Source organism: Primulina tabacum, chromosome 5, assembly GCF_025594145.1.
Source record: "Primulina tabacum isolate GXHZ01 chromosome 5, ASM2559414v2, whole genome shotgun sequence".
Taxonomy (NCBI): Eukaryota; Viridiplantae; Streptophyta; class Magnoliopsida; order Lamiales; family Gesneriaceae; genus Primulina; species Primulina tabacum.
Genome location: NC_134554.1, coordinates 21,588,537 through 21,602,004, shown reverse-complemented (window position 1 = coordinate 21,602,004; position 13,468 = coordinate 21,588,537). Strand labels below are relative to the sequence as shown.

The 13,468-nt window shown below is 31.2% G+C and overlaps 1 long non-coding RNA gene across 1 annotated transcript; it reads right to left on the bottom strand.

Annotated features, from left to right (window-relative positions):
- Window positions 1-8,661: 8,661 nt before the first annotated feature.
- Window positions 8,662-9,511, bottom strand: LOC142544932 (uncharacterized). Its single transcript, XR_012820145.1, has 3 exons — window positions 9,349-9,511; window positions 9,084-9,262; window positions 8,662-8,759 (listed from the first exon to the last, which is right to left on the bottom strand). It is a non-coding gene; the product is annotated as an uncharacterized LOC142544932 (long non-coding RNA).
- Between the last annotated feature and the right edge of the window lie 3,957 nt (window positions 9,512-13,468).

Here is a 13,468-nt window from a genome sequence, read left to right as displayed (position 1 = left end):
AAGACGATCTCACGAATCTTTATCTGTGAGACGGGTCAACCATACCGATATTCAAAATAAAAAGTAATATTCTTATCATAAAAAATAATACTTTTCATGGATGACCTAATAAGAGATTCGTCTCATAAAATACGATTCGTGATACGGTCTCACACAAGTTTTTATCAAGTACTATTTTATATTATACTAGTATTTTCCCTTTTTATTCTTGGAAAATCATGTAATATTGTTTCATCGAATAAATTAAGACAAAAATTTATGTGAGACGATCTCACGGGTCGTATTTTGTGATACGGATCTCTTATTTGGGTCATCTATGAAAAAGTATTACTTCTTATACTAAGAGTATTACTTTTTATTGTGAATATCGGTAGGGTTGACCCATCTCACAGATAAATATTCGTGAAACCATCTTACAAAGAGACTTACTCATAAATTAATATTGTAAAATGGTCGATGCATAAATATAGAAACTCCAAATTTTCCATAATGGACGTTTTAATACTCAAGTCGTTGTATGGTTGGGCATTTAATCTAATCACATTAACTTTTGTAGCACCAAATCCAACTTCTCCCCCAGTTTTTTTATGCCAGAGCTTTTTGAAAAATTTTAGATGAGAAAAATAAAATAAATCGTATATTTATATTTCAGTGGATAAAGTAAACTGATGGAATCATTCAAAGACAATCGAGATATTAAAATCATCCGGAGGAACAAGAATTTAAATTATTACGACAACATAAATTTTCTTTTTGAGAAAATTTTGGACATGGGAATTTTTTGTTTTTATAGAAATTAGAATTTGAAAAGTTTTTTATAGCAACTTCTTCTATTTAAGAGTTACTCGAACTTTATTTTTGAGAATTGTTCTACTTGTGAGTTTTTAGATGATTAAAAGACTATTTTTGGGAAATTAGATGTAAGATGAGATTTTAAATATTAGGGAGGATGATTAAATATATCTTGGGAAAATTGTATTAAAACATTAAATCTTTTAATATAGCATTTAGCTTCTCCACTTCTTTTAGTCTCTGTTCATTTCATTTTCAATTTAATCTTCATTTTTTCCTAAATTATTCATTTCTACTACAATACTCTGTTGCAAGAATTTCCCGAAATTGTGGATTAATAAAATAATTCGATTTTTAGCAACAAATAAAAATATTATTGATATAAACAGATCATACGGGTAATTTTATATAAAATTTCATAAATAACTCGAGTTGATACAACACATATTTTCATCAAACTAATAACAAAGCATGAAAGCGGATTTAATGTGCTCGTGTTAGAATTGATTGTGAAAAAGAAAGTAAATGAACTTATGTTTCTGGAAGTTCGATGACCAAATGTCTATATGTCTCCCTTTTACTATTTTTGGAATGTTCCATTAGAAAACTTTGAATTATACAAGCATGTTGTATAAACTCACTCTAATTGAAGTCACACGCTCAATTGGAACTATTGACATACTCAGTTAGTCATGATGACAAGCCAAACTGAGACACTAGAGATCAATTCAAAAGATAATTTTGGTGGATTAACCTCTACAACTATTATTCTCCTTCTGAGTCGAATCGGTGTGAAGATTCAGTCTGGGTGCGACAATAAGTTGCAGCACAAACACATTGATTCTTGTTGATATGACGTAGACTTTGAAGTCGTGCTATGATATCTGACGTGCTCATTGGTTGAGCACATATGATGGTGTAGTGTGAGCATACATGTAAATGCTTTTATGTTTGAATTATACAAGCATGTTGTATAAACTCACTCTAATTGAAGTTACACTCTCAAGTGGATCTCTTTGCATACTTAGTCATCATGATGACAATCTGTAACTGACACACTAAAATCAATCCAGACGACAAGCCTGTTGGATCAAATTCTATAACCGTCATTCTTCTCCTTCTGAGTCGAATTAGTATGAAGGTTGAGTCTGGGTGCAACAACAAGTTGCAGGGCGAACACATTGATCCTTGTTGATATGATGTAGAATTTGAAGTCGTGCTCTAATCTCTGATGTTCTCATTGGTTGAGCACATATAATGGTGTAGTGTGAGCATATATGTGAATGCTTTTATGCTTGAATTATACAAGCATGTTGTATAAAACCCACTCTAAATGAAGTCACACTCTCAAGTGGATCTCTTTGCATACTCAGTCAGTCATGATGACAAGCCACAATTGACCCACTACATATCATTCCAGACAACAAGCTTGGTGGATTAACTTCTACAACCATTATTCTTTTCCTTCTGAGTCGAATCAGTATGAAGGTTGAGTCTAGGTGCAATAACAAGTTGCAGGGCAAACATATTGATCATTGTTGATATGATGTAGACTTTGAAGTCGTGCTCTGATCTCCAATGTGCTCGTTGGTTGAGCACATATGATGGTGTAGTGTGAGCATATATGTGAATGCTTTTATGCTTGAGAGATGGTGCATCCATGGTGATTCAAGAACGATAGTGCATTTTGATAATGCTGCTAAATCCTTCTTTGTGTTTTCGATCACTCTCTTTTTTATTTAGGATTTTGTCCATTTATAACCGTCTCTTACAACGGTCATGTATAATTGTATTTTTAGGGTTAATGAAATTTGTATTTAGACTGTAGCCGCATTAAATTCTTTTATCCTTATCGTTCAATGACTGTATTTATTTTATGAAATTAATTTTTTATCACTTGTTTGAAGCCTGGAACCGATTAGTTGAGGACAAATTTTCGATTTACCAGTTCTTTGTTTACATCGAAACATAATCTATCACTATAACTGGCGGTGATAACTCAATTCTAATATTTTAAATCGTAAAACATGTCAAACATCATGGTTCAATAGTTCTATGCTCTAATAATAGATATTGCACCTCAACAACCTTTCTATCAGTAATTGTAATTCTTGCAATCCATCAAATCAAATCCATTACTTTCACTCTGATACCAATTATAGACTGATCGTTTGCTATTTTACCAAATTCTAAGTTGATGGTAAAAGTGCAACTTTAATATTTTAAATCGCACAGTAGGCCAAACATCACAATTGGATCGTTTTCCTATCGAGAACAATTATTACACCTCCAACACACAAGGTTAGGCTTGATATGATTCTAAACCAAGATACAACAATCAATATAAACATAACGAGCAGTAAATAATCATAATACTGGATAAATACTTAATGATATTCACTATGGGTTAATGAGATCTTACGATAAGGGTAGTTCCCAAATCACGTATTCATTGATCTATATATCTACACATGGGTGGGTATGATTGTTATGATATTGTTGATGTGGCAAATCATGAATCATTAGATCCACGGTTAAGATAATACTCTTAAGGTAGGTTGAACTCAATCCTTCACTACTTAAACCACACCATATCACATGCATCATCTTGATTAGAGATGACAATGAGTCGAGTTCAGTAATACCCGATATTCCACTCATTATAAGTTCGAAGGATCCCGAGACCCGCTCCGACCCATCTAAACCTAAACTCATACACGCCTGAACCATACCTGAGAGTTAACAGGTTCTACCTATTAAACCCGCTATACCCGTCCGACAGTTATATTCGTAGTATTTTTTGATATTTTTTATTTTGAACTTGTATATTTATAACATAAATTACATATAAAAAGATCCAAAATAATTATATAACAATTTCAACTAAATATTAAAGCCAAAAATTCTACGCATTTCAATAATTAATATAAATCCCACAAAATTCTATTAAATATTAATGAATATATTAAACATAAAAAAATTATTTTCAAGAGACGGAAAATTGATATAATTAGTATCGAGAAGAATATTTTTAACGTAAAAAATATAAATAAGTTAGGTGTGGGTCGTGTATTGTAAAACTCATTATCCGACTCATGATGTCCGATAACAAAAGTTGAAATTCATTATCGACTAGTACTCATTTAACATTACACAAACTTGACCCAAACGGGTTAGATCCGGGTCAAGTACCCGTTCTACCAGTATCAATTGACATCCTTAATCTTGCTACATCACTCAAAACTCAACTATGGCCCTTACGCACCCCAAATTTGAGATTTTTAGTATTTGAAATTTATGTTTTACAAAACTACAAATAAAATTTGATTCAAAATATTTAAATTAAAGAATGTCCCTTTTATTTTTCTTTATCTTTATTCTATTCCAATCGTGCATTTTACAAAAACTTGCAAGATGGTCATCAATTATGATTTTAACTCTTATTTTGTGTTTTCCCTCTCTCGTCATTAGCAGGGCCGTATCTTTTATGAGGCCAACGAGGCCATCGCCTCAAGGCCCGATACTTGAAGGGGTCCAACATATATATTTTAAGTTGATAACTGTTGAAATAAATTTTTTTTAGCCCAATATTAAATAAAAAGAAGAGTAATATGATTATTTTTTGTTTGTAACTGATCAAACTTGATTTTTTCTTTAAATTCGATGAGATTCAGGAACCATTCACTACACAAATAGTATAACAGACACCTCAGCAGCCAATAGAAGAAACATAAGCTCCTACGAGATCCGAAAGGGACTCAAGTCCGTCTAACAGGATGAGCCTGCTTCTTGAAGAGGGCCAAGGTGAGTTCATTCCTGGATGTGATAAAAGAAACTTCAAAGATGTATTTTCTGATGTCGATTCATCTAAATGGTTTGAAGCCATGCAATCCGAGATGGACTTCATGTATGCGAACCAAGTATGGCCCCTAGTAAATCTATCTGAGGGAATTTTTCCAATATGATGTAAATAGATTTAGAGAAAAAAATTTGGAACGAATGGGAAGGTGACCACCTTCAAAGCTAGATTGGTGATGAAATGATATACTCAAAGGAAATGTGCTGACTATGAGGAAACATTTTCTCCAGTCGCGATGTTCAAGTCCATTAGGATCCGGGTACCCAAAACAGCATGGTAAAACTATGAAATATGACTGATGGATGTGAAGACATCGTTCCTTAATGGAGATATTAAGAAAAAGATTTACATGTCTCAACCTGAAGGATTCACATCAGTACGGAGTGGACATAAACTATGCAAACTTCATAGATCCATTCATGAATGTAGTATAGAAAATATTGATTCTGATATAAAATTATTTTTTCTATGATATAGAATTTTAAAAACAAAAGGTAAAAAAATTTTGTAGATGGATAAATATTATTTAAATTGAAAATTATAGGTTATATTTTACTATCAATATTATTATTTCATTAGTTTTGATATGGTTTGGATGAGTTAGTCACAAGTATTTTATATATTTGTCCTTATCGTGCTTCACTTATGTAAATTATGATTTATGCATCGATAAAATCCATAATTTGGTTGATTTTTAGGTTATTATGTCTTATACGTGATGTTTTGATATATATTTTAATTGTTTCAATTCATTTTGTTCTATATATTATGGTCATTATAATTTACTATATAACATAAAATCAACAGCTTGAATTTAGTTGGGGAAACAATTTTGAAAGTAAGTTATATAAGTTCTTAATTACTTTATTAGTCTAATATGACAAGAGGTTAAACTCAAATAAATAATAAAATGATTCAAATTATTATTTAGAAAAACAAAATTTTAATTTTTATTATATATTTGATATTTACGTGCATCGGACGTGCTTAATGCTAGTTATATAAAAAACTTTAAATACTGACATATAATAAGGTAGTAAGAGAACAATACTTCTAAGTTCCAATTAATGATTTAATAAATACGCAATTGTAATAATTCATCCCGAGTCAAATGCCATGAAATGCTTTAAATCCGTCAAAATTGCAAGGTCATTACAACTGGAGCTACGAGTAACATCTGAAGCAACTGCAATTAAAGTTTGATACAAATGCCCACGAAAATTTGAGAAATTGTCATAGGAAAATTGATGCACAAAGAACACAAGGTAAGGAATACGATGCAGTAAAATTAAACCACATGTCCCTAGGATGATAAACGTTTAGGCTGCGTTTGGTACGTGTGATAGGATAAGTAAATGATTAATAATTAGAGCGATTAAAAAATGAGATATATGGATTAATAGTATGGTGGGATAAATAACATGGTGTTTGGTATGATTTTAAAATGATGGATTAATTTTGTAAATTTTATTGTAATGACCAAAATGCCCCAAGTGCTAATTAATTATATATTCTTAAAATAATTGGATAGGTAATTAAATATTTATAATTATAATTTACATTTATTAAAATTAATTTAAATATATTTATTAGAAATAAATTTATAAATATGTATTTACTTTAATAATTAAAATAACAATAATATTTTGAATGTTAATGTTAAATAAAATTTTATTAATAATTACAATATTATTGTTTTTCTTAAAATAATTATAAATATTTTTAAAATAATTTGATAGATAATTAAATATTTATAATTAATAATTAAAATAATAGTAATATTTTGAATATTAATTTTAATGTTAAATAAAGTTTAGTGATATTATAATATTATTGTTTTTTTAAAATAATTATAAATATTCTTAAAAAAATTAAATAGATAATTAAATATTTATAAATATAATTTATGTTTATTAAAATTAATTTAAATATATTTATTAGAAATATATTTGAAAATATTACGGTAATAAATAAACACAATAAATTAGAATTTAATAAATATTTATCTTCATAAGAGATAAGAGGATAAAAATGTAATTTGTGATGTGTTGATCAAACATTATGTGATACTAAAAAAGATTGTTTGATTCAATATTTTGAATATGTGATTAGCTTCTAAATATTAATAAGTTTACTATTATATCCTTGCTAAGTTTACTTCTAGACAAGGGTATAAAACTTCAAAGTCTAAAGTTAATTTCCTCTGTATTATTTATTTATTAAGCTACTGTTGATTGATGATCGTTATACTCTTAATTAGAGCTAATTACAATTGGTTGGAGATTTATCAGAATTTTTATGTTGAATTAGCTCTAGATGAATGCTGATTTCGTCTCATGTTCAATGGTGATATGAAGTTGCAAAGATGATGTTGAAATATGAAATTTTTATTCAATTAAATAATTTTGTATTTAAAAAACAAAATAATTAAAATAAAATTAAAAATTACACATACTTAAATTTTAAACATAATAAAAAAAGCACATATAATTAAAAAATGTGCATAATTAAAAAACAAAAATACACATGATTAAAAATTAAATATTTTTTTCTGATGTAATATTAATTTTTGGATTTATTTAAATTTTAAATCTTTTTTAAATTTAATTTATATTTTATTAAAAATTAATGACAGACCTCCAAATTATAAATAAAATAAAAGAGGTAGGCTCTTCGGACTTGAAATAAGAAATAAGAGGAAAAAAAATGTAATTTGTTGAGTTTTGATAGTCTATCCTACTTGATTTGTCAGATTAATAATCAAATAGTTATCCACAAAATTGGGTATTAAATCGGGTCAAAATGATTATTAAAATATCTTAAAATTTTAACCAAACATTAGATAAGTATTTGACTATTCATCTATCCTTATTTAATCCACTCAACCAAACACACCCATAAGGTATGTGTCTAAGCTCGAGGCCCGGCATTTATGCCCCAACCTAAACCAAGTGTCATCGACCAGTACTTGATAGGAAGAGGATAGTTTTATCAAGGATGTTCAATCATGGTTTAGGCCTCTTTTGAACTAAATCAGGTCTCAGATGTTCCAGATTATTAAAGAGCAAGTGTGAAGACTTTACCAAGAATGTGTGAAGAAGTATTGTAACATTTTAGAAAGGTGTAGTAGTGTCCAAAATGTTCTAGCTTATCTTGTAGTATGTAAAATATTCTAGAGCAACAATGAAACGAGGGATAGTGTGGAAATGATCAAGTGGAGTACTCTAGAATCTTCTCATTCCCCTATATAAATCTTGTAGAATATTTAGAAGGCTCCGACTTTACCATAGAATTAGATTGACCTTAGCCATTCGCTATTAGGTCAAGTATTATAAACATTCTTAGAACTTCAATTCTAAATCATCCAAAGTTATAAGAACAACACATTTTATAATTCTACGTTCTAATATGGCCTTATTTTGGTTAGACATAGCATTTTTGTGAAAATTAATCCTATGTCCATCATGGTACTCGAATATAATGAAATAGCACGTAACAATGGTCATGTCTTCGACAAGCATAACCTTATAATGTGCTTTATATGCTCAATGCATCTCTACTTGTCTTAAATGTATGGTAAGATATCTAATAAAACTTGCAAGATAATCCCTCACTTATTTTTGCTAATAAACTTATGCTATTTATTTTATTTTACTTTTATTCAACAATTTTTAAGGTACATATTTGATTATCTTGGGTATGAGAAACCGACTTACTTTAAAATCCATTCTCATTAGCGTGAATAGCATTTCTAAATTCTAATTGTTCTACGTAGGATACTAACGCGCACACACTTTTCTAATGGCAAAAACAAGTAAAAGACTAAGGATTGGGGGTATACCTTCTGGGAAAGTTCTTTAGATAGACATAGATATTTAGCATATGCCTCTTGACGAATATCGTCAGCAACTTTGAACTGAGCTTGCAATTCTTTAACCTTTTTATGGTCGATGTTATAATTACTCTTCGCTTCATCACAAGCTCTGAACTGAGTTTGCAATTCCTTGACCTTTTATGTTCGACGTTGAATTTACACTCCGTTTCATCACAAGATGTTTGAGTTTTTGAGGGAAGTGTCTTCGAGATTACCAAGCTCCTTCATTAAGGTCTGCACATGCCAATATGACATTAAATACACAGATAATATTACTTTAAAATTATAATATATTAGATATATTGTATCAATAATTATCTAAAAGGAAAAAAGAAATGTAATAGTAGGACACCGTGTTTGGTTGGAGATCATGAAGATATAATTTTTTAAAAACATATATAAATTTTAATTTTTTTTCCCGTTTGAGGGGATGGTGGGATCCTATCCAGCAATTTGAACTACCCAAACAAATTTTGGTCCCTCTAAGAACTGTCGGAACATACAGAGGTTATAATCAATCAAAACTCTGCTTCAGTAAGAAGAATGAAGTAAGCATACCTTTAACAGCTCCTCGGATTGTTCTCTATGTTCCAAAGCCTGCTGGATTTCATTTTGGCTACACTTGCTAGAGGATAATTGTTCGCGAAGCTGCTTCAGCTACTTGATTTCATGAATGAACTATTTTCTTCCTTCAAGGGAAGTGTCTCATGTTGTATCAGATGTTCAATAGTTTTTATCTGCCAAGAGATACAACGAAATCATAAATCAAATGTTAAAAATATTATTTTTAGGGTGTGCATGCAATAGGAAACATAATTCTTACCCGGCTATTCAAATCTTCGATGGATGTTGCATTCTTGGCCTTGCTGATAACAGACTGAAGAGAGTCTATTTCTATGTGCTTTTCCTTCAACAACTTTTTTAAGCTACTTCTGTCTTCACCTTTAGCATATTCATAATCAATACCATTATTCTGATTTTTTGCCTAAGAATCGATGAATTATAATTGTTGTTGGAATCAGAATTTCGGAGTTTGACAAATTGAGCAATTGAAGACTACATAACTCATTAACTCAACTGATAGTACATAACCGAAATTACTGGAATTGAAGTAGACCGATTGATAATTAATGCGCTAAACAGTCGAAGGCAACTGAACTGATTAAAGTTAACTGAAGCTGTATAGAGAACTGAACTATCAGTTAAGACTGATCAAAATGTCACGGTGTACGGTTGTCAGAAGAATGATGACATGACAAATCAACATATATATGACATTTAAACACATTCAACTATTACCGTTAGGAGCAAAGCCCTATAAATAGTCGAGAAGATCAGCTGAGAAAAAGCGTAATAAAGCAATAGCGAAGAGAAACAGTAACCGAGTTAACAAGAACAAGAACAAGCAAATAGTTCTCAGTTACAAAATGTAAGGTCCAAAATTAAGACGACATAATACAACTGCACGCAAATCTAGGAAAAATGAAAAATAACTAATTAATTGATTTTAATTGCTAAATTGATTATGTTGATATGTTTCTATGATTTTAAAGTAGTTTTCCACTTGAATGCACTAAAATGTATTTTTAAAGGTTATTCGAGTTGCGATCGAGGAAGGGAGACCGACGGCTGAAAAATAGAAAATGTTTTTTATTAAATAATTAGTTTTTAATTATTTAAAATAAGGTTGATACTTTTTATTATTTTTGAAAATAATGAGTTTTGAGGTGATTTTATACGCCGAGAGGTAATTTTTATCAGTATTCGATTTTCAACAAAAATACGAACATTTTGACAATTCGGCTAATAATTTCATGAACTTTCCTAAACGAAATAATTTTTAAATGCACAATTGGCTTATTGTGCCTAGTATAGCTTTATAATGGATCCAATCTTGCACACTAATTATTTACCAGATAATTAAGCCCAAACCCTACCTATTTATTTATAAAATTACACGCCCTCACCCTAAAATATTCACAAGACTCCTAGCACTCAAAACACAAGGCACAGACTGATTTTCAAGGGCAAAGCTTCGAATTTTCTTGAGGATTTCGGCCAAGGTTTTCTCGTCACTGTTCTTTGCATTGTCAATGGACTTTCGTGCGTTAAACACGCAAAGGCACACCATAATTCTTCCTTTTCTCATCTATCACACCCCTAATATGTATTTGATTATGGTTTGCATGAAAACAAGTTACCCTTTTATTATTTTCGTTTTTTTTTGCAAAACATGGGTTTTAAAGTGTAATTTTTGATCCAAAACTTGAGATGTGCTTACATGAAGGGGCTGTCATGATTAGGGAATGTATATGGGTTGTTTTCACATGAGAAAAGAGTCCTAAGATCCACATGACAAGCTCCACACGAAGCTAGAACAAGATGGAACTTAATATGGCATGTTTGTGTCTTAAGGCTCGGTTGAAAGGAACCATGGTGCATGGCTTGGCTTTGGCGTGGCCAGGGCTGGATTGGGACAAGGTTGGGTTAGGAGAGGAGTCCTAGTCACGCTAGGACTCGAGAACAGTGGCTGGGAAGGAGTCCTAGCAAGCAAGGACTCTACCCGCGGCTTGTCGAGAGCAGCTGCTGTGCGCATGGAGGGTTGGCTCGGCCAGGTTGGCTAGGGCTGGGCTGGGCTGGGCTAGGCTAGGTCTCTAGGGTCTTGAGAGGGTGCACAAAGGTCTGGGTCAGGGGTTGGCTCGATGGTTAGAGTCCTAGCAGGTTTCGAAGAGTCCTAGTGGTTCTAGGATACCCGGCCGCTGCTTGCTGCTGGTGTAGGAGGCCTCGGCCTGGGCTAGGGTCGAGTCCTAGGGGTCCAGTGGGTTCATTAGGGTCCAGGGGAGGTCTGGTCCGAAGATGGCTCAAGGTGGCTTGGGCTTGGCTCGATGAAACCGTGAGATGGTTCGAAGGTTTAGTTTAGGTGGTTCGAGAATTAGGGTTTTTATTGTTAAGGTTTGAAACTTGGCTCAACGGGGGTCGAATCATGGTTCACAAGGGCTAATTAAATATAAAAAATCTATAATTAAAGTTTGAGAATTTTATATTTGAGTTCGAATTTAATACGTCATTAAAACATATTAAGAATTATATTTAAAGAATAATTAGAAAGCCTAGAATTAGGCTAAATAAAAATATGAGAAATTAACTTAAGATTAAATAATTATTTGGGATAGTCTAGGGTCAATGAAAGTAAGAAAAAGGCAAAATCGAGAAATTTTACGTCTAGGGATAAAACGATCATTTTACACTTAGAAAATAGTAAACGTTATGGCAGTTCTCTGAATGCTGTTTTATATGTTAAAATATTTATTTTAAATGTTTATGGATTTTATGAAAAAAAAGTTGACGTTAAAAGATATGTTGCATGCTTGGTTTAAAAGAAAAACGATTATTATATGCATGAATTTATAAAGTGATGAAAATATGAAATGTTGAAGGAAATGAAGTAGTTATGACTAATACGAATACGATGATATGTGAATACGTAAGGTCAAGGCTCAGTTGACGGGTGAAAGTGTCACTGATGTTCTCGCCGCCCAGTACTGTGGTTACATGTAGATGGATCCATCGACCCCAATACGAATACGAAAGTCACAATTAACGATCTGAATTCTACGAAAAGGAATATGTATACGTTTATGATGAATATGAATATGTTTATGATTATATGAAAATGTTTAAGTTTATGCACGATTATGAATTGTTATTTTAAATAAAAGTATTTTTACTGTTGTATTTGATCTGTATACGTATTATTTGCTATCAAGAATATGATGCGTTGAGTCTTTAGATTCACTAGGTGTGATCGATGCAGGTGAGTATGATGTTGACGCTAGTGGAGGTTTTGACGGTTGATCTTACTGGACTGAAGATGCTCATAACCCGAGGACCAGCGCTAGATTTTCCGTATTATGATTATGACTTATGATTTGAAGTTTATGTTAAATTTTTTTACGACTTTTTATTTATGATTTTGAGTATTTTTTGAGAGGTTGTTAGATTTAGCTTTATTGCTAAGTTAGGATTTGCAAAGGTTTGACGATTTTGTGTTTTTAAACTATTTCTTTTGAATTTCAATTATAGTTGGTTGATTTATTTTTAAAATGGTGTCAAAAATATTTTTATATTTATGTATGCATCGATCGAAGTTTGTAAGGTTTTTTTTTTAAAAAAAATTTCTTAGTAATTTTTAAGCAAAACGACTTGTGGATGTTTCACAAAAAGTTCACGTTTTATAAGATATATTCATAGCTTTCAGACTATATTTCGAGCACAAGCCCAATCACTTATTGTTACTATATTCGATCTTTTTAGATCAGTTGTTCTTAGAAAAATATATCAGTTGCGTATTGATAAAAGTGTAAAGATACTAAAAATTTCAGTTTGGCAGTGTTTAAGACCAAACTGAAGTGAGTTGTTACAGCTACTATAACTAATCAAAGTCTTTTAGTGAAAATCTTATCCTTGAGATAGAAGGGGTGACGTAGGAGCATTTGAAGTCTCCGAACATACATAAATTTTCGTGTCTCTTATTTTTGAGTATTAAATCAGTCTTTCAGTTTGTTTCTGCACTTTTATTTAATTGATTGACATTGACAACAAGATTATCGAATTCAGTTTATCACTAAACTGATTCACCACATCGAAAAGATTCGAAAATCGTAAAGTGCTTATTCCACCCCCTTATAAACACTTTCACTCACCCAATCGATCCTAACAAGTGGTATCAGAGCCCTATCAATCTTGTTTCTGAATACTTTCTCTCTTTACAATCTGATTACAATGTCTTCTTCCAAACAAATTCCCATGTTTTCAAGAGAAGAATGTGATGATTAGAAAATCAGAATGCAGGCTAATTTATCAGCACATGATGATGACATGTGGTAAGTCATAACTGAAGGACCAATGAAAATATTGAAGGCAAATACAACAGTTGCCATAAC